General features: G+C 39.2%; 1 protein-coding gene across 4 annotated transcripts in view; it reads left to right on the plus strand.

The window, feature by feature from the left end:
- Nucleotides 1-12,623, plus strand: part of GPC3 (glypican 3) — a 411,323-nt gene that overhangs the window by 217,723 nt on the left and 180,977 nt on the right. The window lies entirely within an intron of this gene.

Consider the following 12,623-nt stretch of genomic DNA (forward strand, 5'->3'; position numbering starts at 1 on the left):
AGGAAGACCACAGGCTGTATGGAGTCATAAAACCTGGCTTTGAATTTCAGCCCCACCCACTTCCTTGCTATGGGACATTGGGGAGTCATTTTATCTTTATAAGCCTCATTTTTCTGATTCATGGAATAGAAATAAAAAGAATATCTACTTCATAGGGAATAACATGTGTTAAAGCACTTAGCATGTGTCTCATACATGGTAAGTCTTTAATAAATGTTAGCTATTTTTACCCATTGTCATCAGTTATCATAATCTTCATGACAACCCTGTGAGGTGGGAGCCGTTATCTTCGTTTTATAAATGAAGAAACTGAAGCTTAGTGAAATTGCAGCTTACCCAAGGGCACCCAGCTATAGTTAGTGGAAAAGCCATGCTTCAGAAATTGATCAGGTCTCCCTTTAATTTGGTTATCACCAATTTTTCTGATTCTGATTTTATTTTTGTGCTTTTAATCAGGTATACCACATTACCATTTTGAGTAGTGACTTTAAACACAAGAGATCCAGTTAGAACCCACTAATTAAACCTCACAAGAACATAAGCAAGGCAAACATCCATGTTCTCCAGTGGTTGTGTTTATAGTCTCGGTTATACCAGTCTAAGTCGTGTTGGAGGAAGGACAGTTCAGTAAGTGAGGCAGCAGTTTGCTTGGTTTCAGTCAGACATTGTTAGTCACAGAACTACAGGAAGTACCCACTTCGAATGTAGAACAGAACATATAGCCAAGAGCTACCAGCCAGATCCCCCTAAGGTAGAATCTGATTACCAAATGCTGCTAGCTTTGTAGGAGGAGGTGGCAGAATAGTATAGTACACTATCATTATTGAGCTCCTACTACATCTCAGGTGCTGTGCTGGCCAGTTTACATAATATTATTTCACAGTAACCCATGAAGGTTGGTCCTAATATTGTCCCCATTCTACGCAGGAGAAAATGAATCTTAGAGAGAATTAATACCTTGCCCAAGATCACAAAGCTAGTATTTTTTCTATTTTTGCTGTTTTAGAAATATTTTATTTCTGCTAATTACAATGTTTTTTGATATATTTGCACATATTTTCAGGGTACATGTGATAATTTAATATATGCATATAATTTCTAAAGATCAAATGAGTGTCATTGGTATTTTTTTTTTACTTTTTTTTTTTTTTTTTGGAGACAGAGCCTCGCGTCAGCCTAGCTCACAGCAACCTCAAACTCCTGGATTTAAGCAATCCTTCTGCCTCAGCCTCCCGAGTCACTGGGACTACAGGCATTCGCCACCATGCCCGGCTAAATTTTCCATATATATTTAGTTGTCCAGATAATTTCTTTCTATTTTTTTAGTAGAGACGGGGTCTTGCTCTTGCTCAGGCTGATCTCAAACTCCTGACCTCGAGCAATCCTCCCGCCTCGGCCTCCCAGAGTGCTAGGATTACAGGCGTGAGACACCACACCCGGCCAGTATCATTGGTATATTCATCATCTTTAATATGTGCCTTTTCTTTATGCTAGAAACATTTGAATTATTCTTTTCTAGCTATTTTGAAATATACAATAGATTAGTGTAAACTATAGTCACCCTACTGATCTATCAAACACTAGGTCTACACCTAACAGGTACAATGCACACTATCTGGGGGATGGGCACACTTATAACTTTGATTCAAACGGCACAAAAGCAATTTGTGTAACCAAAACATTTGTATCACCGTAATATTCTTAAATAATAAATAAAAAAATAAAGACGCTAAAAAAAAAACTAGTTAAGTGGGAGGAGCTAGGATTCGAACCCAGACTTAGTTGCAACTGCTATGTACCCTGGCCACTGCTTATTCAGAATGTAGAGGGTAGATTAGGCCATTTAGTGTTGTCTTTAAACTGGGGAAGTACAAAACGATAGGGGTAATTGGTTTTTTTGGTGAATTAAACTAGGAAGGAGGACAGAAATGATGCAACCCCCGGCATGGCTACTTATGGAGCTACTCTAATTGCCCCATTCACAATGTTAGTCATTTAAAACACATTTGCTAAGAAAATATTTTATAGTAAAATGAACAGAAATGTCCTAACTAATGATGGTGTTCTTCAGTGGCTAATTATTCCCTTGACTGCTTTATAATTCCAGGCCAGATTCTGGGGCCTTATGCAAAAGGAAATCTCACAGAACTAGAAAAATGAAATGTTAAGTGCATTCATATGTTCATTCACCTAATACTGACTGAGGGCCCACTATGTGTCAGACACAAAGCAAGAGTCCTGTGGTGTGGAAATGCTTTCAGTAAGAGGAAAATAAGGAGACAACATTAAAATACAGAGTGTAGGAGTGTTTAAAGGGTTGCCTCTGATATTGGTCATTTGACAACCACATAATTGGTCTTGAAACTGTATATCCTCCTCTAGTGCTTTTAAACACAAAAAAATGAAGTAGGGAGCTTGTAAGGAATTAAGAGCACTGTTTTAATCAGGCACTAGACTTGAAGGTTTGTTTAGTAAACATTTATTAAGCATCTGTTTTGTGCATGGCACTTTGCTAGGTGCTGGATATTCAAAACTACTCAAGACGTAGTTTTTAAGTCCTGAAAAGGTCACAGTCTAGTTGGTAGACAGATGTGTAACTGAATAAATTTTACCACTGTGAACATTTCACTATGATGTGAATGTTGAAAGGGCTGTGAGAGATTAGCTAGTCCGATACCATCGATTTACAAATGAAGAAATAAAGTTCAGGGAGACTTGCCAAAAGTTATATAATTAATGGAAGAGCCAGAAGTAGCATGCAAGGTCTTCTGCTGCTATAATCTAATACTATTTCCGTCACACCAGTCTGTCCCCCATTAGACCCTCCCAGACTTTCACTCTAAAAGGTCCATTAAGATTTTGTAAACACATAGTGAACCTAAATTGGATAGCTATTTCAGGCTACCAAACCCTGATACATTTTAGGTGCATGCATGTGTATGTGTGTCTGTGCATGCATGTGCGCGTGCATGCAGAGGGTGTATATTTCATGTCATTATCATTCCGGAGGCGGGAGGCGGGGAGCGGAAAAAAGGCCTTGGCTGTCAAGAGGTGCTCAGTGATGCAGTCCCTTTCTGTTTTGGCCATTAAGGGCCTGATTGCTCCCAGCTCCCAGCTGGTTATGAGAGCGTGCAGTCTGCCATCCCCAGGGAATGCCTGAACTAAACCAGAAAACATATGTGAATTCTGCCTTGTTCCTGTTTTATGATCACCAATTCTAAGTAATATGTACCAAATGGTGGGGGTGGGAGAATCATTGGCCAGGTGTGATTCAGCCCATACTCTGTACAGGCCAGAAAGGGACTGAGCCATTTATAGGGGTGAGGGGAAGTGAGGGCTGGGTAGACTGCAGAACTCTATTCATGTTAACAAACCCACAGAATGCCCCAAAGCAAAAGCTGATTTAAAACTAAAGCATTAATGAGATTCTGCTGCAGCACCCTCACTTCCCTGTGGTGATAAAATGTAAAACCCTGCCAGTTGGTCCTGCTTGAGGTTCAGTTGTAGTAAGAGACCTCTTTAAAAATATGCTCTTCCTGAGCTCTGTTGGGACAGACTTTTTAGCTAGCTATAAGCCGTGCCATGAGGTCTGCCACACAGAGACTTTGCCCAGTTGTTTTGGGGGCTACCATCTACCCCAGATTATGAAGGTCATTTTGGTCTTCGAAGTGAGTGTGTCACTGTTAAATTTTATAATTTTATATGGCTTTCAAGTTTCAGTTTTTCCTGGGATAGTTATCAATACTTCAGACTACCCAGTGAAGGCATGCAGGTGAATGTTGGGGTGTTGTTGCTGTCAGCACCCCTAGAATTGGTAAAGCATCCAGTTCCTAAACTTGGTTCATCATCACAACCACCTGGGGAACTTGTTAAACATTTTCCTGGATTCCACCCCTGGAGATTCTGATACCATATGTTTGTGGAGAGGTCAGAGAATTTGTCATTTAAAAAGTACCTCAGTTGATTATGATGCTCCCTTGGGAGCAAATCGAGCCACCCAATTTGGAAGATAAAATAAGGCCCAGAGATTGGAAGTGAATGGTCTAAGTTCCACAAACAGTTAGTGGTAAAGCTATGACCTCAGATTCTTCATCTCTAAAATGGGGTTGAGATATGGGGATTAAGTGAGATGATAGGTTCAGGAACATGAAAAGGACCTGGTAAGTTCCAGTACAGTGCTCTTTCTTACTACATTGTTCTAAGTGCCAAATGGAAAATGGGTTTCTCTTAAACTTATTTTTAAGTGCCAAGATCATCTAATGTTACTTTAGTCCAAAGGAAGTGAATAAAAATAGTGTGTGAAAATTTATGTGCATGTGTGCGTGTGTGCCTGTGTGTGTGTATGCCTGTGTGTGAGAGAGAGAGAGAGAAAGAGAGGGAAAGAGAGAGAGAAGAGAGAGAGGAAAGGAGGGGCAGAGAGAAAATTCATACTGAAAAGTCCAAGAAAATACTAATGACAGGACTGTATGTAAATAGCTCCATTTTGCAAACTGGGATAAATATACAAACTAGGATAAATATCTTGGCCCCAAGTGAGTATTGAGTAGGTCTTTAATAATATTTGGGTGAAAGCATCACTGTTAAATTTATCAGCACGTTATTGAATTTCATATATTACACCTTGGGCAACTACAAATATGTACAGTTTGTAATACATATATTTTCAGCATGATTATTACACCCAGATTGCTGAATGCCACAGCTGTCTCTTAAAATGCAACTGCTTTTATCCTGAAAACTATTTTGGTTGTCCTTACCATATACCTATGTTTGGACTATATGTATAGCCATTGCACATTTCACGTATGATTTGTCCATTTATTAAATGATGAATTATTAGCATGTTGAATGTTTATCCCTCCCCCAGAAAGTTTCCCAAAACTTTCTATAATTTTGTTTACTTTGACTCCCCAAAATAATTGCTCATGTATCCCTACATGGATGTGTGCACTTGTATTTTTCTACCTGTATTCATGTACACACTTTCTTTGTTGATTCATCTCAATTCTCAGTGTTTTCTCTCCCACAATTTCATTACCTGGGCTTGTTATATGCTTCATTGAATGTTGTGCAAAATTGCAACCTTTTCTACCACCGGTATTTCTCCCTTTCTTTTCTCATTGTGGTATTCATTTTAGCACTTTCTGAAATGGGATTCATTGCAAGAAACATTCATTGAGCATATAATCGTGGAAGCACTAGGATAAACACAGGGGATCATAGGAAGTCGCTTGAAAGATGAGCATGACTCTGTTGCTGCCCTCAGGGGTCACTGAACTAGTAGGTGGCAGAGCTAGGATTCAGAGCTGAATCTGTCTAACTCCAAAGCTCATGCTCTTAACCATTATTCTATATTGTTCGCTCAAATATTGCTCCACTCTCTTCACCAGAGTCTTCATTCCCTAAACACAGGCTAAGTAGGTTTTTATTATATTATTTAATATCCTGTATTACTCCCTAGTGTTTTTCCAGCTGCACAATCAGTTTTTGAATTCATTCTCCCTCCTTAGAGACTTTTGCCCTAGAATTTCCCAACGAGGTACTAAAAGACATGTGATTTTTTTTTTTTGTCTTCATAACACTTAAAGGCACAGAGTAGTTTCTAGGAGAAGAAAGAATGCTTGTGTAGGTGATGGAAGATCCAGTCACACAGTCAGAGGGCTTTGCCTAGAATCTATGTGAGCGATGCCAGTGGTGAGGGATGGGCTATCTTCCCAGTTGCAAAGTTGGGAATCTGTCCATTGAACCAACAGATAGTTGAGGGATGGGCTATCTTCCCAGTTGCAAAGTTGGGAATCTGTCCATTGAACCAACAGATAGTTTTTAAGGCATCTGCCTTTGATTCTGGACATTGAAAGTACATGCAGATCTCCATTATAGAGTGTCCTTAGTAGTAGCATTGCTTACTGAGAACCTAACATACTCTAGTATCAAAGTACATCCATTTCCTTTGCTAGGATTTCTGAAGTCAGTATTTATTTATGTGTGTTAGGAAGCTCTGGGGAAGAGTCTCTGTTGATCCTCGATAATAATTCACTCTATCAAACTCTTATATTTTGCTGTCTGTGTGACTGTAACTCATCAGAATTTCCAAGATTAGCCCTACCTTCCTCTCCACTTTTGAAGGCTGGGGTTATTTCTCAGGTGTCAGAATGTCAGTGTTTTTCTCTTTGTGCTATCACTTTGGACTTTCATTTTTCAGTCTCAGATTGAGATACTTTGTCTGAATTCATACAAGCTGTTTTCAGTACCAAGTGATTTGAAAGTGATAAAAACAAGTAAATGGTTCACTACCTAATTAGTGTCTGTAGGTCAACATCTAGAACTGTGGTAACCAACTTTATTTGCATGAGGCCCATTTCTGGAAAGAAAAAATATTTATAGGCTGCCATCCTTTTTTAATTCACAATCACTATAATTTTGGTGATTTCTGTGGAGAAAAATTATAGTTTTTGAACATTGATTACCTATTTATTGAAAGAACACATATTTTAAAAATGGCACCACCATTTAGGCACTAAATGTTAACTTCGGGGCAAGTTTCAAAAAGTGGTCACATAGGGAAGCTTTTTTAAATGTTTCATCCTGAAATTATATATATTATGGGTCATAGTGGGAAATTAGATGGGCTATTCATGAATCTAGAATTGCTTGCCTTTGCCTTGACAAGAAGTGGGAGCACAATTACCACTTGTTTATATGTTCTGAATCTTTAAGAATAATTTTTTCCTCTTTTTTGTGGTCAATGGACTGCTGTAGCAGGAACACATCCTCAAGAACTGTAAAGGATCTGAGATTTTGCCCTAATTGCAAGCTAACAAATTAGCCTGCTGCAGTGTCATGGCTGCTAGTTAAAGGCACAAGACTCCCGAGTCGGAGATGAAGGACGGTTTATTTCTCACAGCGGTAGCATTAGCCAGAGTATCAGCATTTGTGCCACATCCTCAGAGTCCCAGTTCCCACAGGGTAAGGCAAAGAGCTGGAGGACTCCTGCACATACAATGAGTTTCATTATAGGAGAGGAACTTTGAGCTTAGGGAACTCAAATCTTTTTATAATAGGTAGTAAGCCTGCCTGCTCTTTTCTCTGAAGGAAGATGCTATCTACCTTCCAAGGCTGTTCACTATACAAAGATATTTGAAAAGGATAGTCTGGAACAAAGGGCAGTCCATGCCCCTGCTTCTAAGCCATGTACAAGCACAAGAAATCCGTGGAGAACTGTCTTCCAACACATGGCCCCCGCCCTTGGATGGCTGCAAGAACCTCTCCAGTTCTCAATGCTTTTGGAGAATCAGGCAAGGAAATTAGGAGTTAGTAGAAGACAATTAGCTTAGCCCTGACTGGTTGGCCAAAAGGCAGGGCTGTGTGTCCCCTGTTGGAGGGTAGCAGAGGGCACATCCAAAGACAGAACAGTGGCAGTTTTCTCAGCTCTTGAGAGAATACTTTAAAAAGAAAGTATCAAAGGGGCAACTGATTGTTGCCTCTCATTGGGAGTAAGCTGTGCTACTTTGGGTCCCCAGCTACTACTCTATTGTGCTCTATTTTGGTCTTTAAGCTCTCTGTTTCCTCTTGCTTGTTCAGGCTCTGGGGTTGGGAGTTTTGTGTTGCTAAGTGACTTGGCTGAAGGAAGTTTGCTCTTTCACGGCACTTCTAAGGTGAAGCATGTGATAACCATACAGCAGTAAGCAGATGTTTATCCATGTCTTCTGGGAGTTAGTAGAGGACTAATTTGTCCTTAGAGTATACTCAGAAAAGTTAGAAAGTCCAGGATATTTGCCCAAGTGGGCAAAAGTCCAAGAAGACCTCCCTATGGCCTGATATTCTGAGAACCCATATGCTCCTGGGATGACAGTAAAGGAATCCAAAAATGCCTTTTGTTAATGTTGGTCAGCCAGGGAATTAGAGTACAATGAAAGTATCCTCCTACCTCATGAGGGCAGAAAAGCCCCTGGATACTTGCTGTCTTCATTACAAAAGCCGAAACGCCTCAGAAAACATAGAGTCATGTACACTGTGTGATTCCTCTGTGATTCCTTTTTTCTCCACTTGGAAAAAGGTTACTCTTGGCAAATGTAGTGCCACCTCATTCACTCACAATAGCGCCACAGGTAACCCTGGCTCGCTGACCTCTTATGCCTATGCATTTTGCTATCTTGCTCAGGTTTGTCACAGAAAATGCTTTCTGACTTGGACTGTTTCTTAAAAGGACCAATTCTCTTGTCCCCACCTTAAAAATTGAAAACATATTTTGAACATCATGGAAACATTTTTTGATGAAGTTGCACTGTAGTATAGTAATTTCCTCAAGGGGGGGATTTTAATATTTGTTATAACAAAGAATTTTACAAAAGGCCAAGATAAGGGAATTCTGAGAAAATGTCTTCCAGCATGTTGCAGCCCTTATAAGGTAAAATACAAACTTCATCATTACCAGCAGCCAGGATTTGCAGGGTGCTGAGTGCTGGGCACTGTGCTAGTTCTTACGGTGGTTTGTCATTCTATTTCTTGTTGGGGGAAATGTTAATGGGGTAAAAACAAATAACCTTTGCTTTGTTGAAAGTACAGATTTCTTAATGTCCTTTTAAAAAATGTAACTTTGAGAAGTACATAATCCAGCAAGGCTGCTTTCTTATTTCATATGGGGGGTGGGGGAGGATTGATGCTGTCTCCTTATTACCCAATTCAAGTCCTTTCTGAAGAATATTCAGAAAGTGAATTAATTTTTCCCTTTTTCATTCCACTCAGAGTGCTTAAAACAGATAAAATAGGAAGCAGAGTCATATTTGGGTGCTGTCTATTATCATTTACTGACTGAGAGTCTATCTAAGCCTTTCTGCTTTTTGCAGATAATTAATTTTGTTCCTAAATGTAGGAAAGAGTGATTGTAATCAGTATGTTTGTACTTTCAGCCACAAATAGAGCCCATCAAAGATATGCAGTACAAATAAACCTCATAAAACATGCAGCCCAAGTACTGTTCAAAGTTAATGTCCTATCTTTTTTTTCAAAGAAAAAAATTACATACAATATTTGATTTTTTAAATATTGTTCTTGGTATTCTTATATATTAATAGTTAATAGACAGATTCCCCTTTTTTAACACAAGCCTATGCTTTGAATTATTTTTATCATTAAATCTCATATAGTAGAGCTGAAGGAGACGTTGATTTGGCACAGAAATCAGCTCATCGACATATACATATTTCCGAGTTCTGGGTATGAATTTTTCTTATCCTTCCAGAAAAATTATGAATGATCAGAGATCTAAGTTAAAGGCTCAGTTTCACGGGATGAAACATAAGAGCATAGTGTTTGTCAAATAATTCTTCTGAGTGCTTTTGGAAAGCTTTCGCCCTTTTATTCCAGCTGCCTGTTCCCCACCTCTGGCTGACCCCTACTCTAAGCCCATCCCTTCTCCCTCTCCTTCAAAATAGTACCTTGCTCTGTGCGCTCTGTGTCTTGTTCATTCAGGCCCTGTACTCGGGTTAGAGTGAATGATGTGTGATTATGGTTCAATCATCACAGGAAGCCCATTTCTGTTTCTTCTAGTTCTCTAATGTGTTCTCTCTGTTGAGAAACAAACTCATTTCACTTAGCAAAATTATTAAGCACCAGAAAACTCTTCAAAAGGGTAATCAAGGAAGGTAGATCTCAATGTGATGCAGTTAGAGGGAGAAATAAGTGTAGGTGAGACCTGATAAAATTATCTCCTATGCATTATAAGGTGTAAAGAACATCAGTTCAGAAATCAGAATTTTGATGTAGGATCCCTGCCTTGTGCTGGCACAGGCTAGTGGCTTTGGAAAAGCAACTTCTTGGTGTCTGTTTCTTAATCTATACAATGAGATAGATTATGACAATGAGTGATTATGTACTAGCATGTGCTATGTTTACAACAATTCTAATGAGAAAGGGATTATCATTACTACTATTTTCCTAGTTAAAGAACTGAGGCAGAGAGACTTGGAAGTAGGTGCCGGCTATGAGGTCACTTCAGCTACTGTCTACTGCAGGAGCTCCTGAGGTGCATCTCCTGCTGGGAGCCAGACCCAGTCTTAGAATATATGGTCGTGGCCTGGCCTTGTCTGCAGATGGATGCAAGCTGACTCAGTGAGTGGGAATGAGGCAGGATGGGGAGTCAGAAGTTGCTAAGGATCTTTCATTCTTACCCACTCTTTCAGTTATCATTCATCCTTTTTCTTACATGTGGCCTTTAGAATTGCATAGAAACTTCCAATGGGCTTAGCTTTTCTTCTCTGCTTTTCCTCATATTTGTATTAATTAATCCTAATTAGATTTTTCTAAATCTGCTTGGAGCTCAGGCCTCCCCTAGGATCAGACCTATTTTATTTACCCTTTTTCAAAAAAATCCATTCTTGATGAGCTTATTTTTAAAAGATATATGGCACCTACATTTTCTCTTTCTCAGGTCAGAAATCCAAAGAATGGTAAAATACCAAGCTCTGTGGCTTTCTTATTCTGCACTAAATCCTGTAATGATTCTCTTTCCAAACATGGAAGGAGTTCCTTATTACCTGAGTTTCTGATTTACTCAACTGTTCATTTCCTTTAACAAATTCTTAATACAAAATGAATGATTTTCTTGACTGTAGCAACCTCCTATCAGATTTTTTAAAAACTGTAAACACTTGAAATCATCTTTTCACAAGTTTTCTAGAAATAAAATACTCTAGACAAAAAGCAGAAAACTAAACTAGTGTCCTTTCTCTGATTGAAAATAAAGTATTAATTGTGACAAAATGATATAATCAAACTTGACAGATAGAAGCTACAGAATCCATGTTAGATTTTCTATCAGTATGAAAGGGATGTTAACGTATTTCTAGATCACAGAGGGTGAAAAGATACACACTGGTGGAAATATTTCTCTCACACATCTGTGTTTATCAAATTTTAAAGTCTGTTTCCTCTCCCACCATTTCTCCTAAATCTGTAATACATTGATTTAAAAACAATTAATGCATGAGTCAAACTGCTCTGCTCTGAAAGGCCCCATTCAGAATTGTCTCAGTTCTGGTTATCATTGACCAAAGAATCTATGAGATACCAGGAATAATAAATTACAACATTCATTTTTAATGGCACCAGAGAGATTTTTAAGAGCAAAGCTTTCGGGATGGAAAGCTGGATCAATACCCTACACAGGAAAGGGTCGGCTTGGCGTTACAAGGAGCAGAGTAAGAAAAAGTTCTGTGATGTAGTAGAAAGAATATGGGCTTCAGGAGTTAGGATGTGAATGTCTACTCAAGCATTCCTTATTTTAGTGACCCTAGGTGTGTTGTAAAATCTCCATGAGCCTTAGTTTCTTCCCCTATAGAATGGGAATAAGAATCCCAACCCCAGAGAACTATGAAGATCAGCAACAATGCCCAGCACATGGTAGCACTGTAAAATCTGACATGTAACATGATCCATTTCATCTGCTGTGAGGCAAAGCAGCCTTTTCTTCCTAGACCTTCCTTCACATGGGGGTATTCAATTTTGGGATCCACTCATTAGCAGCACCATCATTGGTAAATATTTACCAAGCTTCTGTGGCAAAGGCCCTATGCCAGGAGCTGGCAACACAAATACACGAGTCCCCCTTATTTGTGGAAGATATGTTCCAAGACCCCCAGTGGATGCCTTAAACCATTGATAGTACCAAACTCTATACGTACTGTGTTTTTCCTGTACATACATACCTATGATAAAGTTTAATTTATATGTTAGGCACAGTAAGAGATTAATGACAATAAGTAGTAGAGAAAATATAATGATATACTATAATAAAACTTATGTGGAAACAACCCAAGTACCCATCAATACATGAGTGGATTAATAAAATATGGTATTTGTATACCATAGAGTACTACTCAGCTATAAAAAAACAATGGTGATCTAGCACCTCTTGTATTATCCTAGGTAGAGCTGGAGCCCATTCTACTAAGTGAAGTATCCCAAGAATGGAAAAACAAGCACCACATGTACTCACCATCAAATTGGTATTAACTGATCAACACTTAAGTGCACATATAGTAGTAACATTCATTGGGTGTTGGGCAGATGGGAGGGAGGAGGAGGGGATGGGTATATTCACACCTAATGGGTGCAGTGCGCACCGTCTGGGGGATGGACATGCTTGAAGCTCTGACTCGGGTGGGGCAAAGGCAATATATGTAACCTAAACATTTGTACCCCCGTAAGATGCTGAAAAAACAAACAAAACAAAACTTATGTGAATGTGATTCTCTCTCTCTCTCTCTCTCTCTCTCTTGCTCTCTCTCTCTCCTTCTCTTTCTCTCAAAATACCTTATTGTACTGTACCATGGATAACTAAAACTGTGGACAGTGAAACCACCAATAAGGGAAGACTATTGTATCAGGAACCTGTTTCAAAAAGCTAAACCAGTTGGGCTGCAACAGAGTTTCTGAATTCTTTTCCTAATGTTTGGATGGCTTTTTCCAATGAGGCTGCTTATCTAGGTACTCCACACTTCTCCTACTGAAGTTCCTACTAGTCTTTTAATTCAGAGGTCGCTGTGTCTTTGAACAAGTTTATTCAGCCTGTATGTCTGTAGGCCTCTGCTTCCATTTGCCCAACCTTTGCCACTAATAACCAG

Source organism: Eulemur rufifrons, chromosome 30, assembly GCF_041146395.1.
Source record: "Eulemur rufifrons isolate Redbay chromosome 30, OSU_ERuf_1, whole genome shotgun sequence".
Classification (NCBI taxonomy): domain Eukaryota; kingdom Metazoa; phylum Chordata; class Mammalia; order Primates; family Lemuridae; genus Eulemur; species Eulemur rufifrons.